Raw genomic sequence first — 21,252 nt, forward strand, 5'->3', positions numbered from 1 at the left:
TGCTTGTGTGAAACCTCAAGGATAATGTTCACTAGACATCCTCCAATTATTTTTCCAGTGAGTAAGTTCCACCTCTTAATTGTTTTAATTAGCAAACCTATGAAAATTAATTAAAATTGTTATTATACTTCCAAAATTACATACCACTGACTACTGAACATAAAATCTTAATCAAAATATTGAAAAAGCTGGAATCCAACTTGCTTTAATTGTCTATGCTTCAAGGAGAGAAGCAATGAAAACGATAAGGTGAATAAAAAGAAGATGCTTTTTCTGGGAGTCTACAAGACCTTTTACATAGATGTTTCAAAACGATGATGATGATGATTCAGCTAGTGAAAAATTATCAGAAAGATACAAAACTGATGGCGATGATGATGATCATCATCATGAGAATGCTGGTTTCTTTCTTACTCTACCGAGGAACAGAGTTGGTTTTCAGTAGAAGTGTCTACTTTGACGAGGGGGAAGTAATTCCTTTACAGCAAGTCCCTTGAAGCACTGCATGGAGATTATATGTGGCCACAGCCTAAGGAAGGGGCCTCAACTAGTGTTCAAGCAGAGATAGAAAGGAAGAAAAAAGAGAAGCAGATGGTTTGACTGACAGCAGGTGAGGAAACCGGTACTCCTACTAAGTGCTAGCCTCTGGGTGGAGCTTTCACATAGGCTTTTTTTTTTTTTCTTCCAGAAAACAACCAGGTAGAAATTTGTAAGCATTAACCTCATTGTACAAATCAGATTTAAAGGGATTAACTAAACTGCCTAAACCCATACAAGGCCTTCTATCCTCAGTCCTTCTCTCTCCCTTTGATGCACAGGCTAAGGTATGCAGTTTGGGTCATGTCTCCTCATCAAAGCCTAATCCAAATTCCATCCCTCCTATGGTCAGATCCAGGATGAAGGTAGTTGTTTAAACTGGCTTTTAAAGTAAAATTAGGTAACAACAATGGCAAAAACAGCAACTAACTGAGTAACAACCACAGTGACAACAGTAACTAATTGAAAATTAGAGTTTATTGTATGCCAGGCTAAGTATTTCCCATACATTATCTAATTTTTGCTCCTAACAACTGAATAAGGAAGCTACTATTATTATTCTCTTCCACGTAGGAGAAAACTAAGTCATCCACAGTTTAATATTGGAGTTATGCAGTTAGTAAGTGACAGAATTTTTATTTAAACCTAGGTCTAATTTTAGAAATAATTTCAATCACTACTTGGAAAATACACACACACACAACTATGCGTGCACGTGCATGCTCACACACACACACACACATATACACACATGCAAAGCATGAACACCATCACAGAGGTAGGACCTTAAGCATGCAGATGTATACAGCTTCTTAAAACTAGATGGGGTGAGGTAAGGAAGATGTTGTAACAGATACTGATACTAGTAAGTTACAATAGGGCCAGATATTCAACTTTTTAAAGGCCCTCATTTATTTTGTTTTATACATCGAGTCTCAATAGTGTTCTGTTTCCCTTCTAGTATTTCATCTTTTGTTGTAAACATTATAAAACTGGGCTTTTTTCAGCTGGTTAAAAATTATCAGAGAGATATCAAAGCTGGCGCAATTATTGTACCACTGAGAAAGATGTAACTAAATGTGGATTATTGTTTATTTGAAATATTCATATCAATACCTTGTTGGGAGAGGGCCAGCAAATTTCATTTACCAAAATGTGAATTTTGAAACAGACTATATTATCTAGTACACATAGTAGGTAGTTGATAAATATTGAAAAACTGTGTGAAAAATAAAGAGTCTTTTATTTAATGACTAAACCTTTTAAAAAATTATTATGAGTACATAATGGTTGTATATATTTATGGGACACATGATTTTTTTCTTTCTGACTTCAATCTTTTTATTTTCTGCCAGAAAGATTAGGGGTAGGAAGGGGTAGGAACAAACACATCTTATTCACAAACAGCAACATCATCAGTAAACAAATGTGGAAAAAGTGTCCATATTCATAATTAAAGTAATGCAAATTAAAGCAACAATGAAGTCAAATTTTTCACCTATTAAATTAGGGATACATTTTTTTCTTTTTTTAATTTTTTTATTATACTTTAAGTTCTAGGGTACATGTGCACAACGTGCAGGTTTGTTATATATGTATACATGTGCCATATTGGTGTGCTGCACCCATTAACTCGTCATTTACATTAGGCATATCTCCTAATGCTATTCCTCCCCGCTCCCCCTACCCCATGACAGGCCCCAGTGTGTAATGTTCCCCTTCCTGTGTCCAGGTGTTCTCATTGTTCAATTCCCACTTATAAATGAGAACATGCGGCATTTGGTTTTTTGTCCTTGAGATAGTTTGCTGAGAATCATGGTTTCCAGCTTCATCCATGTCCCTACAAAGGACATGAACTCATCTTTTTTAAGGCTGCATAGTATTCCATGGTGTATATGTGCCACATTTTCTCAATCCAGTCTATCATTGTTGGACATTTGGGTTGGTTCCAAGTCTTTGCTATTGTGTATAGTGCCACAATAAACATACATGTGCATGTGTCTTTATAGCAGCATGATTTATAGTCCTTTGGATATATACCCAGTAATGGGATGGCTGGGTCAAATGGTATTTCTAGTTCTAGATCCTTGAGGAATCACCACACTGTCTTCCACAATGGTTGAACTAGTTTACAGTCCCACCAACAGTGTAAAAGTGTTCCTAATTCTCCATATCCTCTCCAGCACCTGTTGTTTCCTGACTTTTTAATGATCACCATTCTAACTGGTGTGAGATGGTATCTCATTGTGGTTTTGATTTGCATTTCTCTGATGGCCACTGATGATGAGCATTTTTTCATGTGTCTTTTGGCTGCATAAATGTCTTCTTTTGAGAAGTGTCTGTTCATATCCTTCACCCACTTTTTGATGGGGCTGTTTGTTTTTTTCTTGTAAATTTGTTTGAGTTCATTGTAGATTCTGGATATTAGCCCTTTGTCAGATGAGTAAATTGCAAAACTTTTCTCCCATTCTGTAGGTTGCCTGTTCACTCTGATGGTAGTTTCTTTTGCTGTGCAGAAGCTCTTTAGTTTAATGAGATCCCATTTGTCGATTTTGGCTTTTGTTGCCATTGCTTTTGGTGTTTTAGACATGAAGTCCTTGCCCATGCCTATGTCCTAAATGATGTTGCCTAGGTTTTCTTCTAGGGTTTTTATGGTTTCAGGTCTAACATTTAAGTCCAATTAATCCATCTTGAATTAATTTTTATATAAGGTGTAAGGAAGGGATCCAGTTTCAGCTTTCTACATATGGCTAGCCAGTTTTCCCAGCACCATTTATTAAATAGGGAATCCTTTCCCCATTTCTTGTTTTTGTCAGTTTGTCAAAGATCAGATGGTTATAGATGTGTGGTATTATTTCTGAGGCCTCTGTTCTGTTCCATAAGTCTATATCTCTGTTTTGGTACCAGTACCATGCTGTTTTGGTTACTGGAACCTTGTAGTATAGTTTGAAGTCAGGTAGCATGATGCCTACAGCTTTGTTCTTTTGGCTTAGGATTGACTTGGCAATGTGGGCTCTTTTTTGGTTCCATATGAACTTTAAAGTAGTTTTTTCCAATTCTGTGAAGAAAGTCATTGGTAGCTTGATGGGGATGGCATTGAATCTCTAAATTACCTTGGGCAGTATGGCCATTTTCAGGATATTGATTCTTCCTCTCCATGAGCATGGAATGGTTTTCCATTTGTTTGTGTCCTCTTTTATTTCATCGAGCAGTGGTTTGTAGTTCTCCTTGAAGGGGTCCTTCACATCCCCTGTAAGTTGGATTCCTAGGTATTTTATTCTCTTTGAAGCAATTGTGAATGGGAGTTCACTCATGATTTGGCTCTCTGTTTGTCTGTTATTGGTGTATAAGAAGCTTGTGATTTTTGCACATTGATTTTGTATCCTAGGACTTTTCTGAAGTTGCTTATCGGCTTAAGAAGATTTTGGGCTGAGACGATGGGGTTTTCTAAATATACAATCGTGTCATCTGCAAACAGGGACAATTTGACTTCCTCTTTTCCTAATCGAATACCCTTTATTTCTTTCTCCTGCCTGATTTCCCTGGCCAGAACTTCCAACACTATGTTGAATAGGAGTGGTGAGAGAGGGCATGCCTGTCTTGTGCCAGTTTTCAAAGGGAATGCTTCCGGTTTTTGCCCATTCAGTATGATATTGGCTGTCGGTTTGTCATAGATAGCTCTTATTATTTTGAGATACGTCCCATTGATGGGACATGTGATGTTTTGAAACAGGCATACGATGCATAACAGTTGTATCAGGGTAATTGAGGTATCCATCACCTCAAGCATTTATTCTTTCTTTTTGTTAAAAACATTTCAACTCTACTCTTTTAGTTATTTTTAAATATACAATAAATTGTGGTAAACTATAGTCACCCTATTGTGCTACCAAATACTAGATCTTATTCATTCTATTGTTAAAAATAGAATGTTTTTGTACCCATTAACCATCTCTACTACCTCCTCCCCACTTGCCTTCTCAGCCTCTGATAGATTGTTTCTGTATCTTGACTATAGTGAATAGTGCTGCAATAAATATGGTAGTATAAATACGTCTTTGATATATTGATTTTTTTTCTTTCGGATATATACCCAGCAGTAGGATTGCTGGATCATATGGTAGTTTTTTTTTTTAGTTTTTTGAGGAACCTCCATACTATTTTCCATAGTGGTTGCACTAATTCACATTCTTACCAACAGAATATAAGCACTCCCCTTTCTCTACATCCTCCCCAGCATCTGTTATTACCTGTCTTCTGAATAAAAGCCATTTTAACTGGGGTGAGATAATATCTTATTGCAGTTTAATTTGCATTACTGTGGTGATTAGTGATGTTGAGAACTTTTACATGTACCTGTTGACCATTTGTCTTCTTTTGAGAAATGCTTATTCAGATCTTTTGCCCATTTTTAATCAGATTGTTTTTTCTTATTAAATTTGAGTTTCTTCTATATTCTGTTTATTAATCCCTTGTTGAATGGGCAATTTGGAAATATTTTCTCCCATTCTGTGGGTTGTCTCTTCAATTTGTTGATTGTTTCCTTTGCTGTGCAAAAGCTTTTTAAGTTGATGTGATCCCATCTGCACATTTTTGTTTTGGTTGCCTGTGCTTTTGAGGTCTCACTCAAGAAATTTTTGCTCAGACCAATATCCTGGAGTATTAAAGACTATGTCTTAGTAAAATTGTTGATCTTCATAGAATAAACAAACTGGCTTGAAAAGAAAGCAGCACTTTTCTTAAGGGCTAGTGCTTGCCTATGCAAATTAAAATGGTTAATCAAACACATTATCAGTAATAACTTTTATAAAAATCACTACTCCTGCTATTTTCTCTACTATTGTTTTTGTGCCAAAAGTACATATACAGCTTTCTACATTCTTTCCACCCGATTTAATGTATCAAAGCTGATCTAAGTACCTTCTCCTGTTACATATATGTTATATATTTTATTTATAATACATCTCTTTTTGCATGCAAAGATATGCAAAATAGAGTAATTGGCAATATTGGACTTTGGTCCAGTTGGTTTGGAAAGTTTTTGTGCCTTCATGCTTATTCTTTAAGCATTGTGGAAGCATTTTTAAACTTTTTCTCTGGATGCATTATAAGATAATGGTATCAACTATTTTCTCTAATAGTCTATCTAGTGACTTGATGTACAGACAGTCTCTGACTTACAATTGTTTAACTTAGAGTTTTTGACTTTACAAGGGTGAGAAAGCATGTGTATTCAGTAGAAACCACACTTTAAATTTTGAATTTTGATTTTTTTCCTTGGCTAGTGATATGCAGTACAAGACTCCCAAGATTCTGGGCAGTGGCAGGGAGGCGCAGCTTCTAGTCTGCCACATGATCACAATGGTAAGCAACCAATAGTCTCCAATGTGCTGTGTTGTCAGATGGTTTTGCCCAACTATAGGCTAATATAAATGTTCTGAGCACATATAAGATAGTAGGCTAGGCTAAGCCATAATGTTAAGTAGATCAGGTATTAAATGTATTTTTGACTTATGGTATTTTCTTTCTTTCTTTCGTTTTTTTTTTTCTTTTTTTGAGACAGAGTTTCACTCTGTCACCCAGGCTGGAGTGCAGTGGCGTGATATGGGCTCCCTGCAACTTGCGCCTCCTGGGTTCAAGCAATTCTTCTGCCTCAGCCTCCCAAGTAGCTGCGATTACAGGCACCCACCACCATGCCTGGCTAATTTTTTTTTTTTTTTTTGTGGCATCTTACTCACCCAGGCTGGAGTGCAGTGGCGTGATCTCAGCCCACTGCTGCAACCTCCACCTCCTGGGTTCAAGTGATTCTCCTGCCTCAGTCTCTTGAGTAGCAGGGATTACAGGCACACACCACCATGCCTGGCTAATTTTTGTATTTTTAGTAGAGACGGGGTTTCATCATGTTGGCCAGGATGGTCTCAATCTCCTGACCTTGTGATCCACCCGCCTCGGCCTCCCAAAGTGCTGGGATTACAGGCATGAGCCACCACACCCGGCATAATTTTTGTATTTTTAGTAGAGATGGGATTTTCCATGTTGGCCAGGCTGGTCTCGAACTCCTGACCTCAAGTGATCTGCCCACCTCAGTCTCCCAAAATGCTGGGATTACAGGCGTGAACCACCACGCCGCCCCAACTTATGGTATTTTTAACTTACAATGGGTTTATCAGGATGTAACCCCATCATGAATCAAGAAACATCTGTACTTCTCTCCACTGGTATATGCATCTCTATCAGGTATGATACAGTAAAAGACTGTGATTAATGATATTTTCACAGGAAAGTTCATTTTCATGATGAGATTTTTAATCTGAGGTCCTTAAAACATCTCTAGCAAACCCTGAGTTCTTCAGAACACTATGGAAACCACAGCTGTAGGACGTGGAAAAGTGAGAGGCATACACAGATCTGCATTGTAGAATGAAATCTCCTATCATAAAATGGAGGATGAGTTAGTTAAAGAGGAGAAATATTAGAACCAAAGAGATTTGCAAGAAGGTTATTATGGAAGAGGATGGAAAATTAAACTTTGATATATGTCCTGCACATGTACCCCTGAACTTAAAAAAAAAGTTGGAAAAAAAAAAACTTTGATATATGAATCAGGAAAAAAAAATGCAACATTTGATAAATCAAATTGATTTTAAAAATTAGACAATTGTTAGTTATCAGAACTGATGAGTAAGAAGAGATCCTTGATGGCTTTTTGCTTTGGAAACTCAAGCAATTAATGGTGAAGCTGTTGAGATAGACAAGCATGCTGAAGTCAGAGGTACGTGTTTAAGTTAGTTTACAGTAAAATGGATGAAGAGTTTGATTTTACATATAGCGAAACTGAGATACTAAAAACAGCTAAGTGCAGATCTAGAATTCAAAAGAAAGATTGGGGCTGCATATGAATTTGATAACCAAATTGACAAAGCTACAGAAGTGGAGCCAGGAAAGAAGTGGAGACTGAAAAGAGAAGAGGGCTAAGGGCAAACAAACCCTGGGGATCATGACCTGTTATGGAGCATGTAGAAAAAGAGCCACCAAAAGAGTCAGGAAAGCTAAGTTAAGCAGGAGACAGTTAACTTTATAGAACTGTGCAAAAGACAGACTTGTAAGTAGAAAGAAGTAGCCAGTATCAGGCCATAAAGAAATGCAATTTTGACTCATTTTAGTTTTTTTCCTCTTGTTAATCCCTAGGCACCTCTACTTTCTGCCATCCTTTATCCAATAATAATGACAATAATAATAATGCCTCAGTAAATGATTTTACTCCTAGTTCACAAATAAGTTTGATGCCATCAGGCATGACCTATTTCATACCCATCATCTTTGCCTTCACAACCCTTCTCCTGCATGAATCCTTCCCTTTCTTTTTCTATTCCTAAGGCATCTCTGAGTCCTTTCACTTCTTTTCTACTCCTGACTTTGTTCTCCTGAAGGCCTCTTCCTTTATTTCTTAAAATACGTACACTTCTCCCAACTTGCACTGGCTTCCTTGAGCCTGCTGCTCCCAATAACTGTCCTCCTTTCTTCTTTCTGAGCCAGCTCCTTAAAAGACATTGTTTAAACCCACTAAGTCTCATCTATCTCCTCCCATTCTCTTCTGAATCCCTGCAATCTGGCTTTACCTCTATCCCACTATTAAATTCCTCAAAAGCTATCAATGACTTCCTTCTAGCCCAATGGTCCCAACCTTTTTGGCACCAGGGACCAGTATTGTGGAAGATAATTTTTCCACAAACCTGGGGCAGGGGGGATAGTTTTGGGATGATTCAAGAGCATTACATTTATTGTGCTCTTTATTATTATACAACACGCCATAATGTAGAATCAATAGGAGCCCTGAGCTTGTTTTCCTGCAGACAGTCCCATCTGGAGGTGATGGGAGACAGTGACAGATCATCAGGCATTAGATTCTCATAAGGAGCATACAACCTAGATCCCTCACATGTGCAGTTCACAATACGGTTCACGCTCCTGTGAGAACCTAATGCAGCCGCTGATTTGACAGGAGGCAGAGCTCAGGCAGTAATGTGAGCAATGAGGAGTAGCTGTAAATACAGATCTTCACTTGCCTGCCACTCACCTCCTGTTGTGTGGCTGACTGGTACTAGACTGTGACCCAGGGGTTGGGGACCCCTGTTCTAGCCAAATCCTTTTTCAATTTCTAAGATCAAGTGAATCATTTCAGGCCCCATTTTAAACTGCAGATTGACCAGCCTATCTCTAGGTTTCTATGTCACTGCCTCATTCAGATTTCCTTCCCGTCTCTCTGCCAGTTTTCTCTCTCCTTTCTCCTGGTGTTTCTTCCCCATCTAGTCTCCAACTGTAAGTATTCCCTGTATTGTAGCACTTGGGCTGATTTCTCACTGTACATGCTGCATACTTTCAGATAATTCATCCGCTCTGCTAGCTTAAATTGCCCTTTCTATTACAATGTCTCTCATGTTTATATCTCCTGTTGACAGAATGATTACCTCTGTGCTGCCATCCCTCTTATGCCATCCATACATTAAAACAACCACTAATTCACAAAGTGACCACAACCTTGAGAACCAGTCAAGTATGAGGCCATCGCCATTGAGTTGTTTCTCAGAGTTCCTGAGGTCTCCGCTTAGAACAGCAGTTCTCAAACTTAAGATTTCACCAGAATTTACCTGGAAGGGTTGTTAAAAGACAAGTTGCTTGACTCTATACCCAGAGATTTCTGATTTGGTAGGTCTGTGGTGGGTTCAAGAATTTGTATTTCTAACAAATTTCCAAGTGATGCTGATGCTGCTGTTTCAGGCACAGTGCTTTGAGCATCACTGGCTTAGAAAACAGTTTTTAAACATAGCTGCACAACAGAATCACTAGGATAGCCTTTTGAAAGTTACTGCTACTCTGGCCAGGCGTCACACCTGTAATCCCAGCACTTTGGGAGGCTGAGGCAGGCGGATCACAAGGTCAGGAGATCGAGACCATCCTGGCTAACACGGTGAAATTCTGTCTCAACTGAAAATACAAAAAAAAATTAGCCAGACATTCACTACTCAGGAGGCTGAACAGGAAAGGCTGATGGGGGCGGACTTGCAGACCGAATACCCACTGCACTCACCTGTAAAAAAGAGAGAAAGAAAGAAAGAAAGAAAGAGAGAGAGAAAGAAAGAAAGAAAGAAAGAAAGAAAGAAAGAAAGAAAGAAAGAAAGAAAGAAAGAAAGAAAGAAAGAAAAGAAAATTACTGCTACTCAGGACCAACTACTGGCCTATTACATCAAAATATCTGGTAATGGGCTCCCCAGTTAACTTTAACATACAATCATGGTTAAGATACACATGTTTAGAAGCAGAGGAAAGGAAATACCACTCAGAAAAGCAATGGCCTTGGGTAGGGGTTTGCCCCATGGTTTCCTCCAAAGTCCATTAATTCCATAAAATAATAAGCAAAAAGGTCGTGTGTAGCCAGGGAGGGAGTGCATAGCCTTCAACATATTCTCCAAAGGATCTGTGACTGCACCACCCAAATTAAAAATCACTAAGGAAGCTGATTCTTAGGGAGGCCTGGCCTGCTTACACAATTTCTTACATTCACACACATCACCATCATATATGTTTCAAACTCCATTCTGTTCATACATTAAGGCTTCTGTGGGAAATACTTGCTTTACTTTGCATAGCTTCAAGGCTTGAAATGTTTATCCTTGCATATTCACTCAAGTTAATAAGCATTTATTTCAAAGTGCTTATTAAGAAGAAGAATCCAACATCCATCCATCATTGACATGTTGGCAGGAATCACTCTATCTAGGTTGGTTTTATATTACCATATGTCCTAAAGTAATAGGTATTTTGAATGAGCAAAGAAGGGAGTATGAAGAATATTGACAGTCTAAGTAGAGGCCCACAGAGAAGTTTTCAAAAAAACCAGGACAATGGGAACCTGAAAGACTGAGAAGGGCATCTGAGTCAGTAAGATACGTGTGAAGAAAGAAAAATCAGAATACACAAAGAGTAATTTTTAACTATGGTACCTGAAACTCATTATACGATGAAGAAATGAATAGAAAATCATCTTCCTTCTTCTTTTCTTCCCCCATATTCATCACATACAGATTCCTCAGAATCATTAACTAAGGACTAACGTGATCTCTACTAGTGGGGTCAGTTTTGAGTAATGTAAAGCATGGGAGCCTTAGAGCCAATCCCAGCTCTGCCATTCACTGTCTAGGTGGCCTCGAGCCACTGTTAACCTCTCTAAGTCCAAGTTTCCTGTCTGTAAAATAGCAATGATAATACCCACCTCATGAGGTTATCTTGAAAAGTAAATGAAATAATTTTTAGTACTTATTACAGTGCTTCAAACTACCAAGTGTTCAATAAATGGCTGTGTTACTACAACTCAGCTAGGTTATGATCAAATAGGCATTTTTTGGACTAGCCTAAAAATGCAACTATGTATCAGTTGCTATTGTCTGTGTTCCAAGTGATTGGCTTTGAGATAGTCTTCACTATGAAAACATTTAAATACTCACTTTACATTTTCAATTTATTTTTTAAACGAACTACTGGTTGTTCCAACTGCCAATACTTTTTGTTTAGCTACTCAGTTACCATCTTAATCTCACAGCTAATAGAAACTTCTTCCCGAAATGAGAGTTTCTTAGGAACAAGGACTATGTCTTTATCAAATAACCATTAATTGAACATCTATATGTCAATAACTGGACATAAAAAGATACGTACTATTAGTTCCTTTCTTCGTGGGGCTTAACTTCTACCTGGGAAAAATAATATGCAAATACAATTCAAGATTATGACTGTTATAATAAAGATGCATGCCAAGAACTACTGAGTCTCCTGGAAGAACAGATTTATTTTATCTCATATGATAAGGAAATCTTCGTAAGAGAGGTGGCATTAGAACTGAGCCAAATATATATCAAACTCAATAGTAAATGAAGTAATTCCAGCACTTTGGAAGACAGAGATGCAAGGATCACTTGAAGCTAGGAGTTTGAGACTAGCCTGGGAAACACAGCAAGACCCCTGTCTCTACCAAAATAAATAAATTAAAATTAGCCAGGCATGGTGGCACATCTTTGTAGTCCTAGCTATTCAGGAGGCTGAGGCAGGGTAATCACTTGAGCACAGGAGTTTGAGGTTACAGTGAGTTATGATCATGCCATTGCACTCCAGCCTGGGTGACAGAGCAAGACCTTGTATCAAATAATAATAATAACACTAATAATAAGTGTAAAACATATGTAGGAATAGAGAGATCTGCATGGATACTACTGCAGGACAAGATTCATAAGTGTACTATGGTATATTTGGACCTTGAATATATAGGATAAAGATAAAAGATGAAATGTCATTGTGTGCTTCTAGGCATGTACGTAATAGTAAGAAATATTATTAATAAATAGCAAGCTGGTTGATGGGAAATAATGTTAGAGAGGTGCTACCAAGAAACTGTATTTTGCAGAGCCCTGGGAACTGAGCAGGGAAGTTTAGACTTCATGCAATAAGCAAAAGAAAAAAAAAGGCATTATAGATTCTAGAACCAAGGTATATGTAACATGATGAAAGCCGAGTTGTAGTAAGGTTATTCCAGAAATCATGTTGCGGGTAAAGGATTGAGGCTGAAGATGGTAGACTAGAGCATCTTGAATCATTTTATTAATGCAGCTATGACCCATGGTAGGTCTAGACGAGTACGAGTATGTGTTTAGAGATCAACTATAGATATAAATGTGGTATTTCATGAATGTCACCTGGGATATTTGAATAACAATATCACTGACAAATATTGCAAAGGTAATGTGAAAGATTATGAATCATTTTTAAGTGAATAAAATTTAGCGTCATCTTTATGCCAAGTATGTGAAAATATATAATGTTTCAGGTATATGTATCTACGTAATATGTACATCTTCATTCAGTATCTATTTCCCACAGTATATCTTGTTTCCACAAATAAATTATCTACTTCTGCTGGGCAGAATCTCATCTCATATTTCTCATGCATTGTATAGAGCCTACCGTGTAAAAAACATAAAGTTGGTACTTAATAAAAACTTATTATTTGATTAAATAACTGAGGTCGGAAATAGCAGAAAACTAGCCCATCTTAGATGGAGTCAGTAGTGAATAAGAATTATTTATTCCTTATTTATTTTTATTTTATTTTATTTTATTTTATTTTTATAAATAAAAAAAAAGATAAAAAAAAAAAAGAATTATTTATTCCTAATGATATTGATGAAGTGGGAAAAGTTTAACTGTGCCAAGTAATTCTAGACAATAAAACTATAGTTCGTTTTTTTTTTTCATATTCAGTAGAACAAATTTTATGGATCCGAAACATCAAGGGAAATAGTGAAAAATCATCCTTCTCATCTACTCAGGTGTGTGTAGGTTTCTTTTTTTTTCTTTTTTCACTTTAAAAATGTTATCTTAGGCTGGGCCCGGTGCCTCATACCTGCAATCCCAGCACTTTGGGAGGTCAAGGTGGGCAGATCACGAGGTCAGGAGTTCAAGACCATCCTGACCAAGATAGTGAAACCCCGTCTCTACTAAATATACAAAAATTATCTGTGTGTGGTGGCGGGCACCTATAATCCCAGCTACTCGGGAGGCTGAGGCAGAGAATTGCTTGAATCTGGGAGGCGGAGGTTGCAGTGAGCCGAGATCACACAATTGCACTCCAGCCTGGGCTACAGGGTGAAAATCCATCTCAAAAAAAAAAAAAAAATGTGATCTTAAAGTTGGGGTGGAAGAATAAGACAGTAAATCAGCCCAATCTTTTATAGCAGCGTACTCACTTCACTTAGAAAAAATGACTTTAATTGCACAGGGATAGAAGAAAAGATATTTGAATACCTTTCCTTGACAAGATTCAGGGCTTTCATGTAAGAATAAAATATACATTTACAGTAAATTTAGATTTGGGGTAGAATTTAAAGCTCTTGTCCATCAACATGTAATGAATGGATGTGACGCTTGCATAATAGCATTTTTTGGAGCACTGTCAGAAAGAGCAAGGGAGTCTTTGCAATGCTAAAGAAAAAAGGAAGTTAAAAAATTTAAGGATGTTTCACTTTCAATAAAAAAATCCTAGTCGAAATAAGTTGGCAACTCCATGTTCAGAATCTATGTTGTTTCTCTAATGTTCAGGAATGGTTAAGGCAGGAAAGAGAATCTCAAGGTCACCAGGAATAGTCCTTAGAGTATTCTTATAGGGCTTATCTGTGCTCACATGCCTAATTTTTTTCCAAGTGCAAAAGAATGGCCACTTGCTTGAGACAGGCCCAGTGCCATCCTTTATTCAAGTTCCTTTATACTCCTCTTTTTAAAGAAGCTGTCAAGTTCTTTTTTTGCAGTTGACAGGAAAGGCCAAATCTGTGGTACAGGAAAGGAGGCGCAAAAAAGAAACTTTTTTGTGTTGATGTTTTACTAAGTGAGCTAAGGAGAATTTTAGAATCATGCAATTTACTCTGGAGGCATTTACTGTACATAGCTATAGTGATGGTAATTTCTTTCATTGTTGAAGTGAAAAGATAACCATCAATCAGTTGTCAATTGGTCAATTGCAGAAGTGATGAAAAGAAACTGGTAGGAACAATCACTTCTGTGGCTACCTAGACCATTTGGAGGCATAAGAAAAGTATGGGAACTGGATTGCATTTTAAAAAGGGATTGGACCAGATTTTCAAAAAGGTTAACAGGCCTAACTTCTTTGTAAAGGATGGCTTTGCAGTTATGCATAATCAGGAAATGCATTTCAAAAATGAAAAATGTTAAAAGACAATGAAAAGTTTAAAAGTAAAAATTATTTATTTAACTAGATCAGGTAAATAAGCCCAGAAGACCTTGAATTTCAGTGTGTTCCTAATGGAGGAATAAATATAGTTTACTAATAACCCAACACATGTATTTAAAACAAATTAATGAAAATTACTTTGTACTCATGCCTTAGGTTCTAATCTTGGACACTTTGAAATAAATAACTTTCCAAGTATTTATTATGAGAAACAGAACATACAAGCTAATTGTGAACACTGTTTTTAAGCAAATATTTACAGATAATTTAATTTTTTCAAACCTATGGAAGTTTATATAAAGGTTAAGATAAGAGCAATTTAAAAAATCATTAACTTGCATAAAAGGCAAATGGCACTTAGGGACTTAGTGCTGTAAGCAAGATTTCATTTTAATTTATCCTATTTTCCTAAGAATGGCAATGTTATTGATTTATTCTGAGAGAGTTCCCCACACACACAGTGATTTTTTTTTTTTTTTTTTTTTTTTTTTTACTGTGGTAGGTAATAAAAAGGATTACAGGCCCCCAGAAGGATGAGATATCATCAGTTTGTAATCCAGCCCATGGTTTCCTAGATACCGTATTGTCTATTCTGTTCCGCTATGTGAAAAATGTTGAATATCAACAATGGGTTTCAGTGCTGTATTGTTGAGTTTTGTATGAACTAATCTAGCTTCCCTAAAAAAAAAAGAAAAAAGAAAAAAAGAAAGAAAGAAAAGAAAGAAAGAAAGAAAAAAAAAGAAAAGAAAAAAAAGAACCACAGCTTTGGACAAAAGTCTATAGCCAGTGCATTTGAAACTCCCCTTGCACCAGGGCTGACTGTAGCTGGGGGAAGACATTTTACTCATTTGCTCTCTCCTTTCATACAGTCAGCTGGTCCCTCTTCTCAGGTGTAGATCACCTATTATAATTTTACCTAATTTTGATACTCTGATAAGGAAAGTCCCAGGACTTATCAGCTGGGATAGGCCTCACTTACAAGACAGCTCTGTTCAGTATTTGGAAGGTAAGCTATTTGCACAACTTCTCTGCTGTAGTGTACTGGCCTAGCTCTAAAACTTTGCAGTACATCACTTATTTTTAACTTTCACTTTTTTTCTCTTTTCTTCTTTTGGAGAAAGAAAGCCTGACAGGTCTCTTCGGAAAAGTGGCCATCCATGGAATGAATGAAATGTTCTCTTTCTATTCCAGTAAGTAATTGACTTGTAACTAAAAATTGAACTAGCTGCTATGTCAGCTGCAATGTGAGCTGCTGCTGGCACAGGTGTTGCTTACTCTTTAGCCTGGAAAGAAAAGGGGCTTAAACTGTGATTAAATTTCAAGTCAATTGACCTCAACATGATAGTACATAATTCTCACTTGCCTGCCGAATGGCCTGAGTTCTCATTTTGACCCTGATTCTGACACCTGCGTTTTTAATGTTTGGTGTAGCTAAAGCTATGGTTGCTCTTTTGGTTAGAAATAAAGTGGGTAGAGAACAGTTCTAAGTAAATAACAAATGGTAGCCAGCCGAATGAGTCTTTAATACAGTGCTCAACGTGTTCTATTTTTTTAATGCATTAACTCTAAGTTCGTGTAAATTATTATTCAATCTTTTCTTTTTAAACAGTATGGATTTATGGGTAACAATTTACTAACTATGGATACACAGTAAATCCAAATCAGTGAATTACAAATAAGTAAAGGATGTGAGAATTTTGATGTTAAGTGCTTTCAAATTAACTTTGATTATGTAACATATCATAGGCTAAATAGGCCTTGCACTTCAATTATTTTTGAGCCCTAGGAATGAAATAGCAGCATTGTTTTTCTTCCTTACTATAAATAGAATAAAAGTCTCCTTAACTTAAGCAAGACGACCGTATTTGAGTTTGGGAGACAAACCTTTATCTTTTCCCAAAAGCAAAATAAAAATCATCTAAAATTTAGTGACATCTAAAATTACAATTTACACTTAAGGCTATTCTCCATTCATTGTTTGTGAAATGGTTGCCTACTAAGGATTGATCTGTAAGATGAGAGCACCCATGGATTGTTGTTTTTTCCTCCTAACTTCCTTTATAACCTGGGAATTAGGAGGACTTGCTGATGATGCTTGCTTAACCCTGCTTTTAGTGCCAGGCTGTAACTAGCTCTCTGTGAAACCATTTCTGACCCTCTGCTTGCAGTGGTGAGCCTGAATTTTTCCCCCTCCTGGCCCATCACTGTCAGTCAATTATAAGATTGAACTGAACCAGAAAATCTGGTACAGTCTGGTAATTAGTACAAAGGGTTTCCAGTCTAGTGTAAAGACAGAGATGCAAGAGCCCCAGCAGTCACAGAAATCGTTTTGATTGGCCATGGACATTGCCTTTTAGTGCTGCTTGGTGACTTCCTAAAGATATTGCCTCCTACCCTACAGGTCTTCTCCTTCAAGTACATTATGGGCCTTTTTCAAAAGTCGTGCTTGTGTGTGTGTGTGTGTGTGTGTGTGTGTGTGTGTGTGTGTGTGTGCGCGCGTGTTTCTTTTTTTAGATTCAACTTCTCCCATTTTTAGTCTGTCATTTTTGCCTATCAAACAGACACATTTTGACTTGCCCAACAAAGAACCAAGTTATCAACACTCACAGAAACTGACATTTTTAATTCAGGCTTCATTATGTCTTTGAATTATGACAGTGACGTACAAAGACATTTTAAGGGTTTTTCATTATTTTTTTAAAATCCAGCATTGGGATGTTTATCTTTCTTTAGTATTCATATTTCCCTTTCTACCTTTATTCTCAGTAATATATAATTAGCATTATCAAAACCATCAGCTATTATCCTTTCTGACTTTTGACCTTTATTTTTTAAATAAGCCGCAAGCTAACATTCTCTTGAATAAGAAAAATTCCCTAACAGATTTTAATGAAATATTTTAGGATTACTTTAAAACATGAATCCCTTTTAAACATCAACACTACATGACTAGACAAGTAATGGGTCTTATAATAAAACTATAGCAACAAAATAAATTTGATGAAAAATTATTTTGTAAATCTAACTTGCATTGGATGGTAAGCGTGATTTTATAGTGCATATTTCATCAGACATTTTGAAACACTACTTTGGAGTTCTTTGCTTATTATGAAAGCTAGTTTGGGGTAAATTCTTATTTTTTACAGAAGCAAACATTCTTTTTGATTATAGATTACAATGACTCATTAGTCATATCAGATATAGTGAAAGTGTTTGGTAATTTGTCAATATAACAAATGCCTATCCCAAAAGATAGATTATGTCTATCCTATTTTTTTTAATTTGCTTTAAGGACAAGTTTAATGTCTGACACCCTGCACAAAATTGCAAAAGCAGCAGTGCCCAAATGAAAAACAATCAAAAGAAAGCACAAGGTTTTCGTCTCCAAGAAGGCTATCTTTAGGACAATCTGCATCACGATTTTAGTGGTGATGTGTGTTGTGAATCTTCTAAAGGATCCTTTATTTATCTACACCTTAATGTGGCTTTAAATATCTGCTTTATTTCTATATATAATCTTAACAAAAGTAGTTACATTACCATGTCTGGTACTGATTTTTACATCTGACTTTGCTGTTACGTTTCAAGAAGGTTAATATTGCTTTTGTAACCCTGTCATGAGTAATGCATTTTCCCAGTAAACATGTCATAATGTTAAAGGCTGTTCAAGAAGCAGTGTTTCTGTTGAAACAGTTTTGTATTTATTTCTCTATTGTTTATTATCCATAATATAGTGTAAGGTTCTGAAAAGAACACGCATATTTATGTAATTAACACTTTTTGTTATTAGGAAAGCCTTCCCATTAAAAACTAAGAGAATCTAAGAAAACTATATAACTGGGCAACTTTTCAGGAAAAATATTTGCATTCGATTTTAATCTGCCATCAAGCTTATATGTTAAAATGTATACATAAAGTGACTGAGGGAAGGGTACTTTCTGGTGATATTTTTCTTATTTTTTAATCTAAAATACATGTTGAAATTCAAAAGGTGTTCACCACATGTAGTGTGGCAGCGCTCAATATTCTTTAATAGCTGTATATTGTGTGGGTCTGTATGAAGTTACAGGAGCTCACAAGCTTTATAACAGACACAAACATTCTTTTCTATTTCAGTCTTAACTCCTAGAAGCAGGAGTAAGACTTGGAAAGAACCAAGCAGCCTCCTGCCCCATTGAGACCAGAGTACCTCTGCAATTATCTGCTGTGTATATTAGAGTTCCATTAAGATTTACTCGTGAAAATCGCATGCTGGAGAGGAAAAGGTGAAACATTACTGACTGAGGCTATCTTATAGAAAAGGAAAGCAGGGTTTACTCAAGGTTGTACACCGAGTGAGTGACAGTGTCAATTTTATCACCCAGTTTCTTGTCTCCTGGTCCCAGGCTTACTCTCCTAACCAGACACAGTCATGGCTCTGTATGTGCAGGCCTCCTAAACTATATTGCTAAAAGCTCACACCAAGAGATTCACAGCCATATATTCAAAATCAGGATGCTTCCTGAAGATATAGTATCTAGGTGGTAAATGGAATTTTATAACCTTATAGACCAAAATCAAGCCCTTTATTTGGCAATATTATTCATTCTGGCTGTATTGTTGTAGTCGTTAGGGAAAAGATAGATTCCTCTTACTTCTCAGTAAAGTGATATTTTGGAGATTTCTTAATGGTATTTCTAATTGTGGTAAAAAAATAAAATTTACTACCCTCACCATTTTTAACAGTATAGTTCAGTAATGTTAACTTAAGTGATATTTTTTACAGTAGAAAAATAATTAGTACTTAAATCCAAAAGAAAGAAAATTTTTTTAAAAAACTGAATTAAGATGCTAATTTTTCAAATCATGCTTTATGGAATACCATCCCCATAAGCTATGCCAGGTAAAAAAAATAACACGGTCAAATAATTTATGTCCTTCTCTAAGAAATTCACAATGAAAATTTGTACTTGAAAAGCTCTGATAAATCATAAAGATCACTTTGAACCTTGTATAATATAGAGTATCCCAAACTATTTTTCCATAGGTTTCCCCCAACCTATTTTGCCAAAAAGTCTATTTTTATTCTTCAGAGCTAATATTTTAACACATTTTAGGAAATTTTCCTCTAATCAAACCTTTGCAGATTAAAAAAGATCTATAAAGTGATGTTTAACTATTTATGTTCACTGGCTCTGTGTTTACAAATCTTTCATCTTTATCTTATGGTAGTAAATCTCATTAATTCAATCACTCAACAAATATTTAGGCATGGGCTAAGTGCTGGGAATACAGTAATGAGTAAATCGGTCAGAACCCCTGACCTTACAGAGCTTACAGTCTGGGAAAGAAGTCACTGTAAGTGCTCTAATGTGAAAGTCAGAAGGACGGAAGAAAGAAAAGAAGAAAGCAAGAAAGGGAGGAAACAAAAAAGGAAGGAAGGAAGGAGGGAGGGAGGGAGGGATGGAGAGAAGGAAGGAAGGAAGGAAGGAAGGAAGGAAGGAAGGAAGGAAGGAAGGAAGGGAGGGAGGGAGGGAGGGAAAAGGAAAGAAAGGAATGAATGAATACAGGAAGCACAAGCAATATTAGCTGTTTCTGACACTCATAGCTTATCTGGCTATGTTTTTTGTTGTTGTTTTTCCTCATTCTGAAATGAGAGAAGAGGGAAAGGGGGAAAAACCTCACCAGTTCGGTGGTCTGGTCTTTGAATAGAGATAGAAATAATATTTCTTTGAAAGCTACGTATGTATCAGCAATTGAGTCTATGATAGTTCTCTAGCAATTCAAAGATGGGCTTCTATTGCTTAGAAGGGAAGGAGATAGGAAGAGAAGGAGAGAAGAAAAGGAGAGGAAGGGAGGAAAGGAGGAAGGAAAAAAGAAAAGAAAACGTATTTTCTGGTCTTCCCTCCTATTGTGGCATCTTAGCTGTTGATGTTACCTTCTATATAAGAAGATTCCTTTCAAGTGTCAGCAGAAGACCTTATTTGATGGTAACCATGGGTCCCACCTCTGTCAGGACATATTGCCTCTGACTATCTATCCAACCTTCTCTCTCAGGCTCTGACCTTCATGCTGGGAACCTTTCTCCATGGGAGTGGAATGTGTCTCCTAAGCAAAGGAAAAGGATAGGCCCACGGGCATATCATTGTTCTCCAGCATCTTACTCATCCTTAGAGCTCCTACACAAAAATACAAATCATGATCCTGCCAAAAAGGAGTGCTTGAAAGGCTGAAGAAGGGCCTCATCTTCTTGTTGGACTGTTGTGCAGTGTTCCACTTTCTTGTATGAAACTGAATGCCTTGCATCCTAACTCCTGTGTATACCACTTGAAAATACATGTTGTAGGTGACTGCCCTTTGATCACAGAGATTAGGGAAGCAGGAAAGATTGCAAAATCTAAAAGAAAAAAAAGAAGTCTTATAACTAAGAGAAAAAGAAGGAGGACCTTATGCCAACTCTGGTTTCTTACCTGCATTTTTTCATCATGGATGTGTCACAGGTGAGTTCTGTGAATCAGTGCTGAGCTGAATTCTCTGGGATATTGCAACTTTGTTTTGCTTTTTCTTTCTTTCTCATCCCAGCATTTCCTTCAATGGGAACAATGTGACATAAAATTATTATCGAATACTGTGAGGAAAAGAACTTAGAAAAGAATTTGGAATTTTCAAGTTAAAATTAAGAGCTGTGTTAGTCGGCTTCCTTCTTCTAGTTAGCTGGGAATCAATTTTCTAATTCAGTCTCTCCTCTCTGTCATTTGTCTATTGATATGTGCTAGGCCATGCAGTACTTGCCTCTTTTTATTCCTTTTAATTAACTTTTAAAAATCAATTATGATTATTTGTATGGATTCCTATTCTGTCTTCTCATCAAATTTGTTTGGCTTATTTTTTATTTACATGCCACTACCCACTGCTGTGAATTAACAATAACAAAAAATCTGCAC

At 36.7% G+C, this 21,252-nt stretch overlaps 2 long non-coding RNA genes across 6 annotated transcripts in view; one reads left to right on the forward strand and one right to left on the reverse strand.

The window, feature by feature from the left end:
• Positions 1–20,834, reverse strand: part of LOC131380953 (uncharacterized) — a 41,509-nt gene extending 20,675 nt beyond the window's left edge. The window contains exon 1 of the long non-coding RNA XR_009209280.1: positions 20,779–20,834. This is a non-coding gene — a long non-coding RNA (uncharacterized LOC131380953). The remainder of the gene's footprint in view (positions 1–20,778) is intronic.
• LOC116481280 (uncharacterized) overlaps positions 1–21,252 on the forward strand; it is a 209,640-nt gene that overhangs the window by 54,846 nt on the left and 133,542 nt on the right. For 2 of the 5 annotated variants that reach the window (XR_009209276.1, XR_009209277.1), the window contains exons 2-4: positions 5,823–5,901; positions 12,847–12,914; positions 15,451–15,519. This is a non-coding gene — a long non-coding RNA (uncharacterized LOC116481280). Of the gene's footprint in view, positions 1–5,822; positions 5,902–12,846; positions 12,915–14,901; positions 15,336–15,446; positions 15,520–21,252 lie in introns of those variants that run through there. The other 3 variants (XR_009209279.1, XR_009209278.1, XR_004251461.2) reach the window with 3 other exon arrangements.

Source organism: Hylobates moloch, unplaced genomic scaffold (genome assembly GCF_009828535.3).
Source record: "Hylobates moloch isolate HMO894 unplaced genomic scaffold, HMol_V3 SCAFFOLD_13, whole genome shotgun sequence".
Taxonomy (NCBI): Eukaryota; Metazoa; Chordata; class Mammalia; order Primates; family Hylobatidae; genus Hylobates; species Hylobates moloch.